The 18,863-nt window shown below is 38.1% G+C and overlaps 1 protein-coding gene across 3 annotated transcripts in view; it reads left to right on the top strand.

Moving 5' to 3' along the window:
* The window catches only part of ZBTB20 (zinc finger and BTB domain containing 20), an 862,593-nt gene that overhangs the window by 457,998 nt on the left and 385,732 nt on the right, over positions 1-18,863 (top strand). For all 3 annotated transcript variants that reach the window (XR_011470308.1, XM_070406230.1, XM_070406231.1), the window contains one exon: positions 5,685-5,734. The gene's annotated coding sequence lies outside the window, so the exon portion shown is untranslated. The remainder of the gene's footprint in view (positions 1-5,684; positions 5,735-18,863) is intronic.

Below are 18,863 nucleotides of genomic sequence, written 5' to 3'. Positions count from 1 at the left end.
CAGTAAGTTCTTGGTTGCTCTTCTACTAATTTAAATTTGCATAACCTAATCAAAACTTAACCTGCCTTGCTTTTTAACAAAAAGCTATATTCTTTCCCATTACTAAATGGCTACATTCTTAGTCTTTTTGTAAAGATGAATTATGTTGATATCCCATGACTTTTCCTTTAGAATGTGTCCAGGAAAATGAAAATGGACTTTACTATGCCCAAGACTGAAATGAAAATAGTACAAAAAAGACTGGTGGACATGAACACAAAACTTAGCTGATGTTATCAGTATTATAATTTTATTTAAGCCTTTTTCCTAATAAAATGGAACTTAGGTAAACTGATCCCCAAACAACTGATACTTCCTCTCTACCATGATTTTGTGTCTACAGCCTAAGTCCAGTCTACAATTTCCTGTGAACAACTAGAATATATTTTTCTGAGGCTTTTCTACAGAAATGTGTATCCCGTAATCATTTTACTGTTTCAACAAATATTTGCTGAGCATAGAGAATGTGCCAAGCACTGTGGAACGTGTTATGTCTAAACCATAGGGCACGTAGCCAATCTGTCATTAAAGCATTACTGACAAATGGGTGGAGTAGGCATCTTTTTAATATTTTCTGAACTAAAATGGGTGAAAAGACATCTTGGATGACCAGAAATGAAACCCTAGATTCTTGTTCTTTCTTGTAACTGACCTGCTGAGATTTTACCAGTCACCATTTTACAAACCCACACGTGGAAGGAAACAAGCTCCCTGCCTTGCTCTCTAGCTGGATGCTAGTAACTGCTATTTCTCTTCCTCATCTCAGTGGCTGTTTCAGCCATAGGAGGGCGCTCGGGCACAGGAAGGTCCTGTGCACAGCAGCAGAATCGCCTTGACCTATGGAACTGGGTACATGGCATGGAAAGCACTGAGCAGCCTCGGGGAACTGAAAATGTCTATAATCACCCAGATAAAAAGTTAAGGTTTAAGTGTTCTCCATAGGCATAATTTAAGAAATTATTTAAAGTTCTCTTACAAATATTGTTTATTAGTTTAGAATCTTTCCCAATTTTCTCTATCATTATCTTATATTGGGCTGTTCTGTGTAAAGAAATAATTTGTGGAATTTCTTCTTTCAAGGTAAAATAGTGACCTATTCAAATATTTCTAGATTAATTCTTTGTGCATTTTTAAAGGAGATGGGTAAAATAGGGCATATTGTTCTTTGCCCTGATGTGTGCCTTGCAAAATAATAATTGTGACTTGGTAAACTAGTTGGACCATAGCATTGGCTCTTACAGGTACACATTTATAAATGTATAGAGAGAATGATTATATGGAGAAGTCTGACAGGTTAGTGGAATTACTATCAAGTAATTTGACACATTAGTATTTTCAGACATTCACCTGCCAGTAATCCTTATTAGATATAAGATTGGAATATTGGGGTCACTAGCTCAAGCCCATTTATCTGAGACCTGAACAATAACAAGAAATCAGAGCTAAAGGGAATGAATGAAACTATTTCAGACATTAGAATTGTTTCTACAAATGAGCTCTTTCTCTCTCCCCTCTGTTCTTCCTTTTTCCTCTCCATGTTTTTCTCTTTCTTCTTTTTCCTTCCTCCCCTTCCCTCTCCTTTCTTTTCAGTGTTCTGAATTCATTAGATGGCATAGTGTAAATCAATAGTAAACGCTAACCGCCTACTCTGCACTCAGTTACACAACATCACATAACCAGTACCCAGAGACAAAAAGGGAAAAAGCACACACAGCCTTTACATTCAAACGCTCTTGCATAATTTTACTTTTCCACAGCCAAAAAGGAAAAAAAAAAAAAAGGAAATAACAGATGGGAAAACTTACAGGTTTTTTTCCTCCTTTTCTCAGACTGTTGAAAGGGAGTTAGTTAATATCCATGGCCATTTCTAGTTGCCCTAGGCTGCAGCAAAACATCCCATAATTGCCAGTGCCTTAACTGGCTTCAAAACAGGCGTTTGTGACCCTCCATGACATGGTACATTTTCCAGGTCATATAAGACTAAAATTATTCTGAGGTGCTTAATGCTGACTTGGTTTTTACTTATTTTATGAAAAATCAACATCATTTAAAGTATGAAATGAATTTTAAAATAGAAAGAGGATAAGGAAGACAGCTGTGTGTGTGTATGTGTTTTCATTTGAAATGTATCCTGATGTAACATTTATGTAAAAACGCTGGTTATATAAATCCTGTCTTTGGGGGCTGTACAAAGCTCTAATATTTTGATTTGTTTTTCCTCCTGACAAAGTATATTCAAACACAAAGTCATAATTAAAGAGAAAACATCTAGAAGCTATAGAGACACTTACTTCAAACTTCCTATAGACTCCATCCCCTAAGCAGTAGTTCAGTTGAAGAGACTGTAGTTTCTGGAGTTCTCATTTAGAACTTTCTGTCACACGATTCCCTGGAACACCGTTTGATTCATTGTACTGCCTTTAAGTCCCCTATGTATAATAAACATTGTTATCTCTCTCTCCCTTTGTAGCTCTTTACTCCTTTCCCACACCCCCAACTTTTTCATTGAAGCAATTCCCTTCCCAGTTTAAATAGGAACACCGTGAGATTTGTATGAGATTGATCAGTCTTCCTTCTCAGGTTTAATATTTTGTTTCGCTTAACTGATGTCCTCTGGGAACCAAGGGAGGTTGGAGGAATTTTTTATTTTGTTTTGTTCTTCCTTTTTAGTTCTGAATGGTTATAAAATAGATACAAAATTATCGAAAGCACAGCACTAGGCATCTGATAGAAGAAAGTTAGATACAGTGTATGAGCGATGGTGGTGGTGGTGGTGGTGGTGGTGGTGGTGGTGGTGGTAGTTCTGATTGTTCACAATGCAGTCAGGGAAGATGAAAGTGCACAGGAGAGAGGACGGATCTGAGTAGGAACTATTGAGATGCTTCACCTCCTTGTATTTGGGATCAGTATCATTTCTTTAGGTCATACTTTACTTTTGGATGGTAAGGTCCTATGAAATTGGCTTATTTGATTTTACAGAAGGTAAGAGATCATTTTCCTTTACTTAAAAAAAAAAAAAGTCAGGTTCTTTCCTAGTTTGTTTAACTTTCTCTTATATGTTAGAATTTAGGATTCCTTTGTATGGAAAAATCTGGTGCATAAAGATAAAAATAAAAGCCAGGAGAGTTTTTTCAGGTGTTTCAGGTTTTACTGTCTGAATGTGTGGCTCTCTGTTAACAACTTCCAGATCAAGACCCTTGGGATTATCTTGTCTCTGTATTTCTGATGACATGGAGACATCTTTTGTTGTCTTAAATATGAATAATCACTAGGCTAGTATATCTTTCAAGTACTTTATAAACACATTTTATTTCTGCTTTTCTTCCTTAAAAGAATCTATAGCTCAGAAAAGTTTGTTTCTGGAAAAATAATGAAAATTGGTTAGAATATTATAGTCTTTAACCAGGAAATTATATTCTCAGGTATATTTTCTCTAAGTGTTCCTCTACATGGATTATAGCTAAATTTGGATTCCAAATTACAATTTTGTATGTATGTTTCTGATTATCAAAATAAATTCTAAACCATGTAAAATGTATTCTCTATAATATAATTTTAACATGTTTCATCATCTGTAACCAAGCACTTATGTTTAGATGTGTTGTTCTGTACATAGGAAGTCATTTAGAGTACCCTGGCTTTAAAATGGGTTGCCTGTATTTAAAAGAAAACTTAGAACTCTATACAGTAGTATTTTCTTGGTTGTCAAAAATAGGTGGAGCTATCTGGTTATGAAAGAATAGAGGAACATGTCTTTGAGTAAAACATCTTTGAACATTTTTTCCTGTCCCAGTTTGTCAAAATAGCTTCCATTTTCATCTTGGTGGATTTTTAGTCTCTCTGAACCATCGTCAGGACAAAATTGGCCTTTCAGTATCCAATGGGGGCCAGCAAATGCATTTCAGCCCCCATTTTCAGTTGTAACCATGGCCCTGGGAACATATAGGCTACTTGTGTTTTTTCATTTGCACTTTGGGATCCAGGCTTAGGAAGGACTGGCAGGCCTAGGCTATTTACTGGACATGCAAGACTTTAGGGAGAGTTTTAAGTATTTTCCAATTTTTCAAAAGTCCTTCACAACTATTTCAACCTTGCTTCGAGTTGCTGTTGGCAGTAGTAATAGATACTTTTAAATGTTGCAACAAGAACCTCAGTCACTGACTCACCCTCTCAAACAGAATCACTCTAGTTGTACCTGGCACATAGTAGCTGCTTCACAGATATTTTACCATGTTTTGGTGAGCTGGTCCCTTCCCTCTTAGTGCTTATGCAGGTAAGCATTAAGCCATGTGAGTAACTCAGGGGTAAGATGAAAGAGAATACAGAGCTCTTCAAGCTTCAGAAATGGACAGATCATTTTATAAGAAAGCCCTTATTGTCCTGTCTCTGTCTTTGTAAAAGTAGCAATTTGCAGAAGGTAATTTTATATTTTTCATAGAGGTCCTCTGTGCTGCATAGACCATTGGATCATTTAAAAAGCATAATTTTTGGCAAGCTACTTTGGTGATCTTCATTAAGTTTCATATGCAGATGTATTAGGGACTTACGATTCTGGGTCTCAAATAATTCCCTTTGCATTCTGCCACAGGGTCCTTTGAATCTTGGCTTTTCTCATTTTCTCTGGTCACTTATATTTTAGACTTTTTATTTATATAGGTCCTAGGATGAAGACTATAGACAAATTTCATATGGAGTTCTTCTTTCATATAGTGTTTCATTACTTATAGCATAATAATCCCTGATCTTTATGAGTCAATTTTGGCTTAAATTAGTTATGCTGGTTATTATCAAGGCTTCATTCTGGTGATGATGTTGGGCGTGGGAGGTGATCTCTGGTAAGAACCACCTATGGCTTCTAAATTATACAGCAGTGAAAAGACAAGCATGTGGAGTTATTGACAGACTGCTGATTGTTAGGCAAGCAATTTTTAAAGTGCAGATTATATAATATTTGGGGATTTTGTTGCTCCACAGTAGAAGCTTTTTAAATGTTAATTTGGGGTTTTTTTTGTTGCTCTGTGACTTAGCATAAAAGGTTTTGGTTTGAAAAGGTTTCAGTTCACTCATTCCTTTTGTGTTACAGGACTAGGAATATAATACTATACATTTACTCATGAAGGAGTATAAGACCAGTAACAAACAACTCACGAAGCCAGGGGTAAATAATCCATAGTTTGTTCTCCAACCACTGCCACAATATTTATATCCAGAACACAAGTAACAAACAACCAAAAACAAGGAAAAACCAGTTTGTTGTTATTTATAAAATGTTTAACCAAAAGTACATAAAGTTCAAATGGAGCTGCAAATCCTGGTGGTTCACAATGGTTTGATTTATTTTTTTAAACAGACCATGGATAATTAACCATAAAACATAATTTTCTCAACACAAGTCACAGTGAATTGCAGAAATGGGCAACAAGTCAGTCACAACCGGTTGGAGCCCTTAACCATGCAGGCAGTTACAGACGCCACTTTCTCATGCAGAGTTGTATTTTCGTTCTCAAAGGGAGGCATCCTTTACTTTATATAATATCATCAAGTCAGCGTCCCAAAGGGAGAAGCAAATGGGTTATTTTCTATGAACACCATGTTGCCATACCTTTATTAAATGCCTAGTATTTATGATTCTCTTTTTATTTCAGGATGTTTCACCATCACTGACTGAGTATTCCTCACAAGACATTGCTGCCTGGTAAGTCACTTCCATTATCTCTAAATGGCCGTCCAAAATATTGTAGAAACAGGTAAAGGCGTGGCAAGTCCACCACAAGCATAGAATTTGAGCAAAATATATTTTGACCTTGGCAGAGGGTATATATTTCATATCCTGTTTATTCATTTGAAATGCCAGCATTTAGAATGGTGAGAAACTATGACCCCAAGAACCTATTATCACAGATTTTGAAAAACATTTTACAATGATTCTGCCACACAGAGGTGGAAGTACCCAAAGGATTTGTTTGGAAGACTCTTCAAAGATATACAGTATATTTTAGCAAAGGTGACACCTGTGTGGAAAGAGAGGGTGATGCGGCAAAGTTGGTGCTGACATTTCCCATGTGGAACATTGGATGGCTTGGCATTAAGCAAACAAACACAAAACCCCTCCAAACCTATTTTGTGATGCTTTGAAATACCTGTTATTATTCTGTGACATGCTGCAAATGTGAATTGTGCTTGCTTCATTTGGATCAATCTTAAATTCAGACATGACTGCTCTTATTTATGCACAGCGACAAACAGCAGGGGAACATGTCCTTTCGGAACTGACACCCCTTGCCCCTGCTTTTAGCAGTGAAGGAAAAGGACCAAGACCAGGGCTGCAAGTGAGCCTTAGTCTGAAACTGAGGTCTCTATGTCTTTTTGTGAAGTTTCTAAAAGGTTGGTTTTGCGGCCTTCTGGAATTGTGGAGATTTCAGTGTCTGGAAGGAGGGTGCAGGTCAGGACTGAAGGTGTATTGGTAGATCATTGTGTAGTCAGTCAGAGCCTGAAGGAGCCGAGTTTGCTGGAGGTTGGCCTGCAGTGAAATGCACTGGTGAATACATTGAACACAGAGGATCAGGGAAGTGGTGACTTGCCTGGCATCTTGCAGAATTCCTCCTGGCTCCAGCTTGGCCTGTTTAGTCATGAACATCATATTCATCCAAACCGTTAAAAGTTACACTCTTGACTTCACTTTATATGAATGTGCATAAAATGAGGAAAATAATATCTTGGGGTAATAAAGATAGCTTTCTAACAGGGACTTTCCATATCCATTGCACAGAATCCATAGTTGTCACGGTATTACTGTCTCTAATTGTGTTGCACATCTATCTGCTTCTCTGAACTTGAAGGCCACAAGCCTTTAGGATTGTACCTCGCCCTCCCTCCACACTCCCACTCCCACTCTTACTTGCTGCACTGCCCCCAAAAGAAACATATCAGTGCAAGTGTTAGCAGCTCAGGAAACAGGCTTATTGGTAATTTTAATTTGTGGCTACCATTACATTCGTTGCAAAATGATCTCATCACAAAATGACCTGAATTTCACACTCTTTCTGGCTTGCAAAGAAGCCAGGTCCTCCCCTATTTCTATCCAACACACAGAAAGCCCTTTATGTCTATGATCAGATAAATTTGGTACTGACGTTTCTTTTCCTGTGGGTGTACTTCCCTTCTAGGTATGAAGATTTAAACTCTCAGGGCAGTGCTGTGTGTTTGCAGTTTCTCTGTTTTAGTAGATGAAAAGCTCCTTGGGAAAGGAGAGCATATCTTACCCACTAATGAATAAATATTTATTTTCATTTTAAAATGATACATGCTCATTAAAAATAATTTGGAAAAACACATAAGAGTAAAATGAAGAAAAATTAAAGCAATTATTTCTATAATTTAAATCCAATCATTAATAACCATTTGATATATTTATTTCCTTACTCTCATTTTCCCCTGAGGACATATTTTTAAAAACACACTGTAATCATGCTTTCTATATCATTTTTTGTCTTGCTTTCAAAAGTTAACCTAAGAATTCTACATGTAATTACACAGTTTTTATAAATATCATTTTAAATCAACATATACTATCCATGAAGAGCAATAGCTTACTTAACCTAAATGTCCAGTAATAGCATGTTTTGGTTTTTGTCTTATTTTTTTACTTATTACATTTCCACAATATCTTGCATATAAAGAGTAAATGAATCAAGCAATAAATAATGAGTAAATGAATGACTGTTCAAATTGGTATATATTTCTTAAATTTTTATAATGAAAATATTTAAACAAATTAATTTGTCTACATTGAACTCCATCAGTGTACCTATCACCCAGCTTGCACAATGATTAACTCATGATCTATTATTTCCCGTGCTACTACCGTGTTATGTTGAAGCAAACCCCAGACAACATAACATTTAGTCCATCAATATTTTAGGCCCATCAGGACTTTTTAATATGTTAATGTTAAAAACATTTAGATAAATAGTTGTAATCATTGTATTAGGAGTATTTTTCTTTTGCATATACTCTCATCATATATTCTGAAATGTAACAATTGATCATAAAATCTCATTAGTGTGTTTCATAATATTCTTCAGCATATCTGTAAGTCAAAGGGCAGTTTGGTTTACTAGAGAGACATTTTACAGATTTGGCTAGGTTTCCTGGAGGAACTATTATGTTGGGGAGAGGGGACACTTTCTTTACTTGGTTTAAATTTAGGATGATAATTTGCATGCCAGATCTGTGCAGCATTGATTATATTCATTATTAGATGTATGATGTGTTATCTGGAGTGAAAGGAAAACATAGTCTTTGACTACCTAGAAATGCAGTGTGGCTTCAGGCAACCCATACTAGATAAATATGGTGAACTTACTCCCACCAAATGTAACACTGGATTTTAAAGTTTATAATTTTTAAAGATTTCTCGGTAGAAATGGAAGATTCCTTCCTAACTGAGAACTTAGGAAGTCTGAAAAGGGAGGAATTATATATTAATAGTCTGGATAAATTTTTTAAGTGCTGTGTTTCAGAAGTGGAAGTGGAGGGATATAGTGTATTGCAGGACAAAGGGCCTTTCCTATGTGCCTGTATGTATTGCTCTAGTTTTTCCTAAGAATATTTCAAGAACCCTCTTGAGCCAGAGCTCCACAGATGAGGAATGCTCTATGCAAGTTGGGCTCTCCATAGAGACCCTACAGTTGGGGTTTTGTCCTGCCCCCCTGTCTTTAAATTGTAGATCAGGGACTCTCAGTCAGTAGCAGTGTGTTGTCCAACAGGTGTATTCCACTCATCAGAAATTCAGGATGTGAATAACTATGTAACATACTGCATCAGTATAAACTGAATTTATGTGTTACTCATGTCTATTTAATCTTGGGAACACATTTTCCATTGGCCTCGAAAGTGAGTAGCTAGAATATTGATGTGTCTAACCCTTAGGGAAGAAAAAAAAAGGAGCTTCTGCATCACACTAAATCTATAGAAAAATATGAGGTTTATAGTAGAGACACACACAAAATATTTCCAGCCAAATTTGGTAGAGGCACGCACATGGGGGGGGGGGGGCAGGGGGAGAGAAAGCAAAGAAATAACATAAGCAATAAACTATCCCAAGCAAACAGAAAGCATCTGTAAAATTTGCCATACTGGATGGTATAAACAATGCAAAATCTTTCTTTCTGTTTTTGTTGTTGTTGTTGTTTTTTGTTTGTTTTTGGTCCTCTCAGCCTTCTGCTTCTCATTTACCCTGACCTGGCATTATCATAATTAAAAAGTCCTCAAAGGTCAGGAATGAATCTAATGTTTGACACTGAGGCAGGCATTCAAAGAAAAGATAGGTAGGAACTAGCCACTATCATATTTTAAAGCTCTAAGGATATTTTACCATAACCTATAATACCCATGTTTTAAAGCAGGTGATCTTTCCATCATTAATTTAAGATTGATATCTACAACACAAATATGAAATAAAGGCATGAGTCTTTACTTCTTCCTGCATTCTTTTCTTACATGTGGTTTTGAATTATGTAGTTTATATCATATAAACCTAAAATACAAACTGCCTTTTAAAGAGAATAATAAGTTTACCCATGGTTCTTTCTAGCTAATGTATTCTACATTACACCCAAGTGAACTATCAGTGCCTCATCATGATAATAGCTATACTACTACTGCTAATTATTATTAATGATAGTATTTGCTTCTTGGGTATCTATATGGCATTTCTTTATGTTTTTAGTCTTTGGATCTGGTGTTTGTACAATTGTTGTTACATTTGTGACCTTATGTATTCTCAAGCTATAAGACAACATCTTTTTGAAATAAAGTAGTATTCCATATCTTCTACCCCCTTTTCCCTCCCTAGTCAAGTTCAGAATCACGGTTGGATAATTCTCCTTATATAGAGCAGGGAATCCTTCGCCAAATACCACCATTAAGCCAAGATTTTCATTCTAGACCTAAAGAAAAAGAAAATTGCAAAAGAAAAAATGATTTGTTCATATCATCACATCCATGTCCCATAAAGTTGGCATATATTTTGGATAAACTTTGTTGGACATGTGACACACCATCACATACAACTATTATAAAGATGGGAATTTTGGACTCTCTTACTGCGATAACTTTTATTATTCTGTTTCACCAGAAGTTGTGAGGGAAGGATGAAAGCTCCACTCCATGAGATGATTTTGGAGTCAGCTTAGTAAGGTTTTACCTTGGAAATGCTTAGGAAAAGTCTTCATTTTGCCCCCCGCCCCCACCACCCTGCACTAGATAGTGCACAAAGGCTCTGATATAAAGAACATACTTTGGATATGGTCTTCTCTTTTGGGGACTGCTCCATTAGCAAACTATGCTAGGCTCCACAGAGAATTGGTTCTATTTGTCTTATCCTACTCTATGAAATATTGTTAATGTGCTGTTGATGTATACTTTTGGTCAAACATAATTTGCTTTCTGGGTTTTTGATGACCACTCTGTAAATCAACCATATATTTATGGTGTGGGGCTCTGTAACCTCTGAAAATACTAAGATTAAAGATTTTTGTAGTTCATTATTTAAAGACATTTTAGCCCTTAACTCTTTCTTGCTCTTTGTTGCCAAACAAGATGATTGGTTAATTATGTCTTTGTTTATTTTTATTGTTGTTGCTGTACACATTACACATAAAACAGGAAAGAGGAAAGGCTGTTTGTAAGAGGTAATTACAATGGCAAAATTGTACTTTCTCTAACTGTTCTCATTTTCTAATGTTTGATTACATCAAGTCCTGCACTCTAAAAGTATGTTTTTGTTTTTCTAGAAAAATGATAGAGGAGAAAGATAAATGTGGTTCTATAAAGTGATGTCAAGCACAACCTGGCACAACTACAAATATCAATATTTCATTCAAACCCTATTCCTCCACTACTAGAGGACTTTGATTTCTGGCCATCCTTTGATAATAAGGATCCAGAGCAAGGCAAAAAAAGAAACAAACCCAGAGACTATTTTTGAGACCCTTGGAGGTCTAATCTTTTATGAGGACATGATGCGTTGAGTGGATTCTTAGAAGCCTGAGTTAATTCTGGAATGGCTTATATAGCCCTGGGTGGAATCAGAACTCACAGTTTTCTGCAGATCAAATAAAAAACCCAGAGGCTTAGTGAATCTTTAAGATTTCCTCCAGGTCATTCTTTCAACAAACTTTTGTCCATGCCTTCTGTGTGACAAGTAAATGTAAACCCATTAATTTTACTTTCTAACTCATTTTACTTACTTATTTTTTTAAAGATAGGACAGATCTCTTTTTAGATTGCTAAGGGCCTATGCACATTTGCATGTAACCAAAGTTCCTTCCCTTCCAGGAATTCTGGTTGTCAACCAGTGATCTTGCCTTTGTCTTTTCTCAGAGTTCTGCCTGTGGCGCCTGTCACTAGCAGTCAAATAAGGACAATTTTGCCATTCTCTCCTGCTGCTCTAATTTCTTTTTTAGTGCCGGTACAAGAATTTGTTATTCTTTATAATTCCCTTTGAAGTTAGAAATCCAAGGGGAATCTAAAACCGACCAGATGTTTCTGCTGCTGGAACGGGAAAAGAGTAAGGATTAAGTTTAACAAAAACTTGGTCTCTAGGAAAGAAAAAAATTATTTCAGATGGAAATCATCTTTAAATCCACTCATTTTCTACATATCTATTAGTTAATTTATATTTATTAATCTGTTGTACAAAATATCATCTAGCGATGTACTCTGGGTAAATTCTATAAATTTTGTGAACAAATAGACTCATGTTGTGGTTTGTTCAAGCCTATTACCCTTTTGGAGTTTTAGTTCTATTGCTCTACATATTTTCCTCTCATGCTTTACAGTGAAGGTTTCTTGTTGTCATTGCTGTTGTTGTTGAATGATCACTATCATGTCACTTCAGGCTGAGAGGCCCATTCTGCCTACTATCCAAGAGAGGGATGTCAGTGCAGCCTGCAGTTAGGGAGAGAAGAAAAGGATAATTGCCAAAAATGCTTAGCCTTGCCCTGGCCGATTTGGCTCAGTGGATGGAGCATCGGCCTACGGACTGAAGGGTCCCGGGTTCAATTCCAGTCAAGGGCATGTGCCTTGGTTGTGGGCTTAATCCCCAATAGGGGGTGTGCAGAAGGCAGCCAATCAGTGATTCTCTCTTATCATTGATGTTTCTATCTCTCTCTCCCTCTTCCTTCCTCTCTGAAATTAATAAAAATATGTTTAAAAAATGCTTAGCCTTTATGGAATACTTGAACCTCTTTCGAAATATGTAAATCAAAACAAGAATAAGAGTAATGAAGACCTTCAGGGTAAATAAAGAAAAGTCTTGTAGTTTTTCAAGGAATCAGATTATGTCAGAGACAGCATAAATAAATAAGGTGTGATATAGAGAAATTTAAATATAGTGAAAGGCAAAAGAGAAAAAGGTATAAGTGAGGTGACATTTGTGGGGTTTCTCAGACTGTGTTTCCAAGGCTTCAGGCCCTTATACAAGAGGGAAGAATCCTATCTAATAAAAGAGTAATATGCAAATTAACAATCACTCCACGACAAAGATGGCGGTGCCCATAGCGGCTGGGCAGGACTCTGGCGGCATCACCCCGGCAACATGAGCCCAGCAGGCAAGCAGGGCAATAGGCAGCACCCAGCAAGGCCTGCTGGGTGGTGGTGGCAGCAACCCGCAGGCAGGCAAGCGGGGCCCGCAGGCAGCACCCAGCAGGGCCTGATGGGCGGTGATGGCAGCGACCCGCAGACAGGCAAGGGGGGCTCGCATGCAGCACCCAGCAGGGCCTGATGGGTGGTCGCCATGGCGACCCGCAAGCAGGCAAGCGGGTCTGCAGGCAGCACCTAGCAGGGCCTGCTGGGCGGTGGAGGCAGCGACCAACAGGCAGGCAAGCGGGGCCTGCAGGCAGCACCTAGCAGGGCCTACTGGGCGGTGGCGGCAGTGACCTGCAGGCAGGCAAGTGGCCCGCAGGCAGCACCCAACAGGGTCTGCTGGGCGGTGGCAGCAGTGACCTGCAGACAGGCAAGCGGGGCCTGCAGGCAGCACCCAACAGGGCCTGCTCACCCGTCCCCATGGTGTGAAGCAGGCAGGCCCTGCAGAGAACCACGGGGAGTGGGCCCAAGCCATCAGTAGCACATCCCCCGAGGGCTCCCGAATTAGAGAGGGTGCAGGTCAGGCTGAGGGACCTCCCCAGCCACCTTCCCCCTAACCCCCATGTATGAATTCCATGCACCGGGCCTCTAGTTAAAAATAAAATTGGAAAGCAGTGGGTCTATGTTGGGGATGCAGGAAAACCCTAAACTCACCTCCTTCCACAGATACATCTTATATGGTATACACTGACATATAGATAATTCCTCCTAAATTTCAATTGAGGGCTTATATAACAGCTTCTGAACAATAAATGAGAGAGGGACCACATGAAGGTAGGAAAGACCCAACAGGACAACCTTCACTCTAGAATGATATAACTGAAACTCCCCTGTACAGACCTGCCTACTCTGGGGCACAGTGATAAAACAGCAATTTAAAGGGCACCTAGCAGATGATGACTAGGCTTATCATGGTCAACACTTCATAAGAGGTCTAATTACTATGTTGTATACCTTAAACATAATATTGTATGCCAACTATAATTTAAAAGATAAATAAAAAATAGAGGATACTCAGACTATGTGAAAAAGATTCATTTATTAACTCCAAAGCATCTTCCAAATAGGTGAGGAAATACAGCAATTCTCTGGAAACTATGGAAACTCTCCAGGATCAGAGGTGCCAGGGAGCAGCATTGTTTACATTCACTTTCCACCTATATGGTGCGGGGTGGGATCTTGGTCCAAGCAGTCTATCCAGTCTACAAAGCTGCCACATTTTGTCCTGGGCCACCTTGGCCAGCATCCACCCCATCTCCAGCCAGCCTGCCAGGGTGTACTCAGAGCTATGTGCCCTGGGACACCTAAGCTTTTGCCTGCCCCAGATTTCCCCAGTTGGCCTGCCAAAATATCCTCAGAGACATGAACCCTAGGACACCACACCCAGCACTCACTTCTTAAGTTGATCCACCATTGTACCCTTGTCACTGCACATACAGTTTATATAGATGTTGCTCCTCCACAAAACCACTTTCAAGATCAGGAAGGATAGCTGTTTTATCTAATTTATAGAACAAACACAAAAAAGCAAACAAAATGAAGATACAAAGAAATATGTTCCAAATGAAAGAACTCCCTACCTCCAAGAAAACTCTTCAATGAAATGGAGAAAAGTAAAAATAAAAAATTTAAAGTAATAGTCAAAAGGATGCTCATTGAACTTGGGAAAAGAATAGAATATCACAGTGATAATTGTAACAAAATGTTAGAAAATATAAAAATGAACCAATCAGAGCTGAAGAATAAATACAATAATTAATTGTATTAAAATATCCTCAGAGACATGAACCCTGTGAAAAAAAATACACTAGAGGGAATCACATTAGATCAGTTAATACAGAAGAATGGATTGGTTACCTGAAAAGCAGAACAATTGAAATTTCCTAATCAGAACAGCAAAAAGTAAAAAGAATTGAAAAAACAAGGATAGTTTAAGGGCCCTTTGGGATAACATCAAGAATACTAACATTTGAATTATAGGAGTCCCAAAAGAAGAAGAGAAAGGAAGGGATAGACAATATTTGAAAACTACTGAAAACTCCAAACTTGGGGAAGGAAACATACACTTAGGTTCAGAAAGCACAGACTCCCACACAAGGTGAACCCAAAGAGATCCAAACCAAGATGTAGTATAATTGAAGTTGAAAAAGTAAAGATAAAAAAAGTATCTTCAAGGCAGCTAGTGGAAAATAGTTTAGTCATATTCAATAGAAAACCCATAAGTCCATCAGTTGATTTCTCAACAGAAACTTTATAAGCCAGAAGGGAGTGGCAGGAATATTTAAAATATTGAAAAGAAAGAATCTGTAACCAATAATACTTTACCTGGCAAGACTATCATTTAGAATTGAAGAAGAGATAAAGAGTTTTCTAGATAAGCAAAAACTAAAGCACTTTATCACCAGTAAACAGGCTTTTCAAGAAATGTTAAAGGGTCTTTAATCACAAAAGAAAAGATCATTACCATAAATTAGAAAATATATGAAAGAAAAAATCTCACTGATAAAATTGCAAATATATAGTAAAGGCAGTGGATCAGTCACTTAAAAAGTTAGTGTGAAACTTTATCTATAAAAGACAATATTGACTACAACTACAACAAGTAGTTAGGGGATTCACAAAACAAAAAAGATCTAAAATATAATTCAATATATATAAATATCATGGTAGCTACAAACCAAAAACTTATAAAAGTAAAGATAAAGGAGCTGAAACATAACACTAAAGAAAACCAGCATAGCACAAGGAAGGAGGCCAAGAGAAGAAGAAAGGAATAGAGAAAAACTATAGAAACTAACCCCAAAACAATGAACAAAATGGTAATAAATGCATACCTATCAATAATTACTTTACATTTATGTAGACTAAATGCTCCAATCAAAAGACATTGGGTGGCTGCATGGATATAAAAACAAGATCCATCTATATGAAATCTATAAGGAACTCACTCAGATTGAAAGACATATACACACTGAAAGTTAAGGGATAGAAAAATATATTATATGCAGGTGGAAATTTTTAAAAAGTTGGGGTAGCAATACTTATATCAGACAAAATTAACTTATTTCATTTTATTTTAAAATATATTTTTATTGTTGCTAATGTTACAGATATCTTCCATTTGAAAATAAAAGGGGAAATCAAACAATACCTCGAGAGTAATGAAAATGGAAACAGAAGTGCCAACTTTTATGGGATTCAGCAAAAGCAGTTCTTGGAGGGTAGTGCACAGAGAGATACAGGCCAATCTCAAGAAATAAGAAATACCCCAAATAAGCCATCTAACTTTATATCTAAATGATCTAGAGAATGAAGTACTAACAAACCTCCATAGTTAGTAGAAGAAGGACATAATAAAGATCAGAGTGGAAATAAGTGAAATCAAAACTAAAAAAAAAAAAAATAGAAAAGATCAATGAAACTATGAGCTGCTTTAAAAACAAAAGAAAACACACACAAGCAAACTTGATAACCCTTTGGCCAAACTCATTAGTAAAAAAGGAGAGAGCCCCAAATAAATAAAATCAGAAATGAAAGAGGAGAAGTTATAACTGACACTACAGATATACAAAGGGTATAGATATGTAACATATTGGACAACCTAGAAGGAATGGATACATTTATAAAAACATATAACCTTTTAAGACTGAGTCAGGAAAAAGCAGAATATTTGAACCATCGGTTCTCAATCTGTGGGTCACGACCATCGGAAAACACATATAGCATATCAGATATTTACATTACAATTCATAACAGTAGCAAAATTACAGTCATGAAATAACAATGAAAATAATTTTATGGTTGGGGGTCACCACAACATGAGGAACTGTATTAAAGAGTCGCGGCATTAGGAAGGTTGAGAACCACTGGATAGACCAATTACTAGGAACAAAATTGAATCAGTAATAAAAAAGAAAACAACTCCCCAAAATATTAAAGAACAGGACCAGCCAGCTTCACAAATAACTTCTACCCAAAATTTAAAGAAGAATTTTTTTTTATTAAATCTTTATTGTTCAGATTATTACATTAGTTACTCTTTTTTCCCACCATAACTCCCCTCCACCCAGTTCCAACCCCACCCTCTGCCCTCACTCCCTACCCACTGTCCTTATCCATAGGTGCACAATTGTTGTCTAATCTCTTGACTCACCCCCACACCCCTTACCCCCCCCCCCCCAAGAATAGTCAGTCCATTCCCTTTCTATGTCGCTGACTCTATTACAATCACCAGTTCATCAGATTATTTATTCACTTGATTTTTAGATTCACTTATTGATAGATGTGTATTTGTTGTTCATAATTTGTATCTTTACCTTTTTCTTCTTCTTCCTCTTCTAACAGGATACCTTTCAGCATTTCATATAATACTGGTTTGATGGTGATGAACTCCTTTAGCTTTTTCTTATCTGTGAAGCTCTTTATCTGGCCTTCACTTCTGAATGATAGCTTTGCTGGATAAAGTAGTCTTGGTTGTAGGTTCTTGGTATTCATCACTTTGAATATTTCTTGCCATTCCCTTCTGGCCTGCAAAGTTTCTGTTGAGAAATCAGCTGACAGTCGTGTGGGTACTCCCTTGTAGGTAACTGATTTTCTTTCTCTTGCTGCTTTTAGGATTCTCTCTTTGTCTTTTGCTCTTGGCATTTTAATTATGATGTGTCTTGGTGTGGTCCTCTTTGGATTCCTTTTGTTTGGGGTTCTCTGCGCTCCCTGGACTTGGAAGTCTATTCCTTTCACCAGGTAGGGGAAGTTTTCTGTCATTATTTCTTCAAATAGGTTTTCAATATCTTGCTGTCTCTCATCTTCTGGCACCTCTATAATTCTGATGTTGGTACGCTTGTAGCTGTCCCAGAGGCTCCTTACACTATCTTCATATTTTTGGATTCTTTTTTCATTTTGCTTTTCCGGTTGGGTGTTTTTTGCTTCTTCGTATTTCAAATCTTTGACTTGATCCTTGCGACCCTCTGGTCTGCTGTTGGGAGTCTCTATAATATTCTTTATTTCAGTCAGTGTATGCTTAATCTAGTTGGTCCTTTATCACAACATTGAGGGTCTCATTAGATTTCTTGAGGATCTCACTACATTTATCGGCGGTCTTACCAGTCTTTTCAAGAATCTCACTACATTTATCGGCAGTCTCACCAGTCTTTTCGAGGGCCTTACTCAATTTATCGGCGGCTTCTAAACAGTTCTTTAAAGACCTTAAAAGTGTGGTTTTGAACTCTATATCCAACAGTTTGCTTTCCTCCAATTCTGTCGTTTGTGTCCTGTTTCTTTGTCTCGGCATTTTTTTATGCTTCGCTGTGTCGATAGAGTGCCTTTCTGTGCTAAGTGTCCCAGTTACCTGAGGTAGACACTCTTGGTGCACCCCCTTGTGGGCTTTGTGCACAGTCTTGTTGTGGTTAAGCCTTGATTGTTGTAGTTATCACTCTGAGGAATTGACCTCCAGGCCAATTGGCTGTGGGAATCAGCTGTGTCTGCGGTGGGAGAATTTCTGTGCTGGAGATACCCCTCTGGGGCTAGACTTGCTTCGATGGGGCTTTGATGCTCACTGAGTCTGCCTCCTGAGTGTGTCTTTTATGGTTCCACGGAGCTGCAAGCTGGATGGTCCCACTCTGGCCTCTGGGCTTCCTGGCTCCTGGATCTCTAGGGAGGTGCTAATCTAGCCTTTGCCTGAGGCTATCCAGCAAAAGCCTCCCTGTAGGGCTTGGTCGGGGCGGGTCCCACTGGATCAACAGGGCAGGGTTAGCAATTATGGCTGCTCTCAGTCTTGCCCTCAGAGGCTCTGCTTCTCAGTGTCCCAGTAGTCACTGTAAGCCCCATGGAGAGAAAGCTGCCCTAGGGTTCTGAGCGATGCCAGACAGTCCCGCTTCTCCCGTATGAGTGTGGGTCCTTAGAGACTCACCCAGAACTGGAGCTCAGAGCCTGAGACTCCCTCCCGATTGAAAACGACAACCGCGCCCTCAGCTTCCAGCCGGCTCTGCATGCAGTCCTAACCTTAGTATTTTACTTCAGCACTGCGCCTCCTCTAAGCCTCGGTATGCTTTTCTCTTTCCTCCTAGTTGTAGAACATCCACTCAGCCAGCTTTCCTGTGGTTCTGGATGATGTCCGTTCCATCTTTTAGTTGTATTTTTGAAGTGGTTGTTTGAGGCAGCAAACTCCCGTGTTTACCTAT

Source organism: Myotis yumanensis, unplaced genomic scaffold (genome assembly GCF_028538775.1).
Source record: "Myotis yumanensis isolate MYYU_CA2020_CCGP unplaced genomic scaffold, mMyoYum1.0.hap1 SCAF_2, whole genome shotgun sequence".
NCBI lineage: Eukaryota > Metazoa > Chordata > Mammalia > Chiroptera > Vespertilionidae > Myotis > Myotis yumanensis.
Note: the sequence above shows the minus strand (reverse complement) of the source record. Positions and strands in the feature narration are given on the sequence as shown.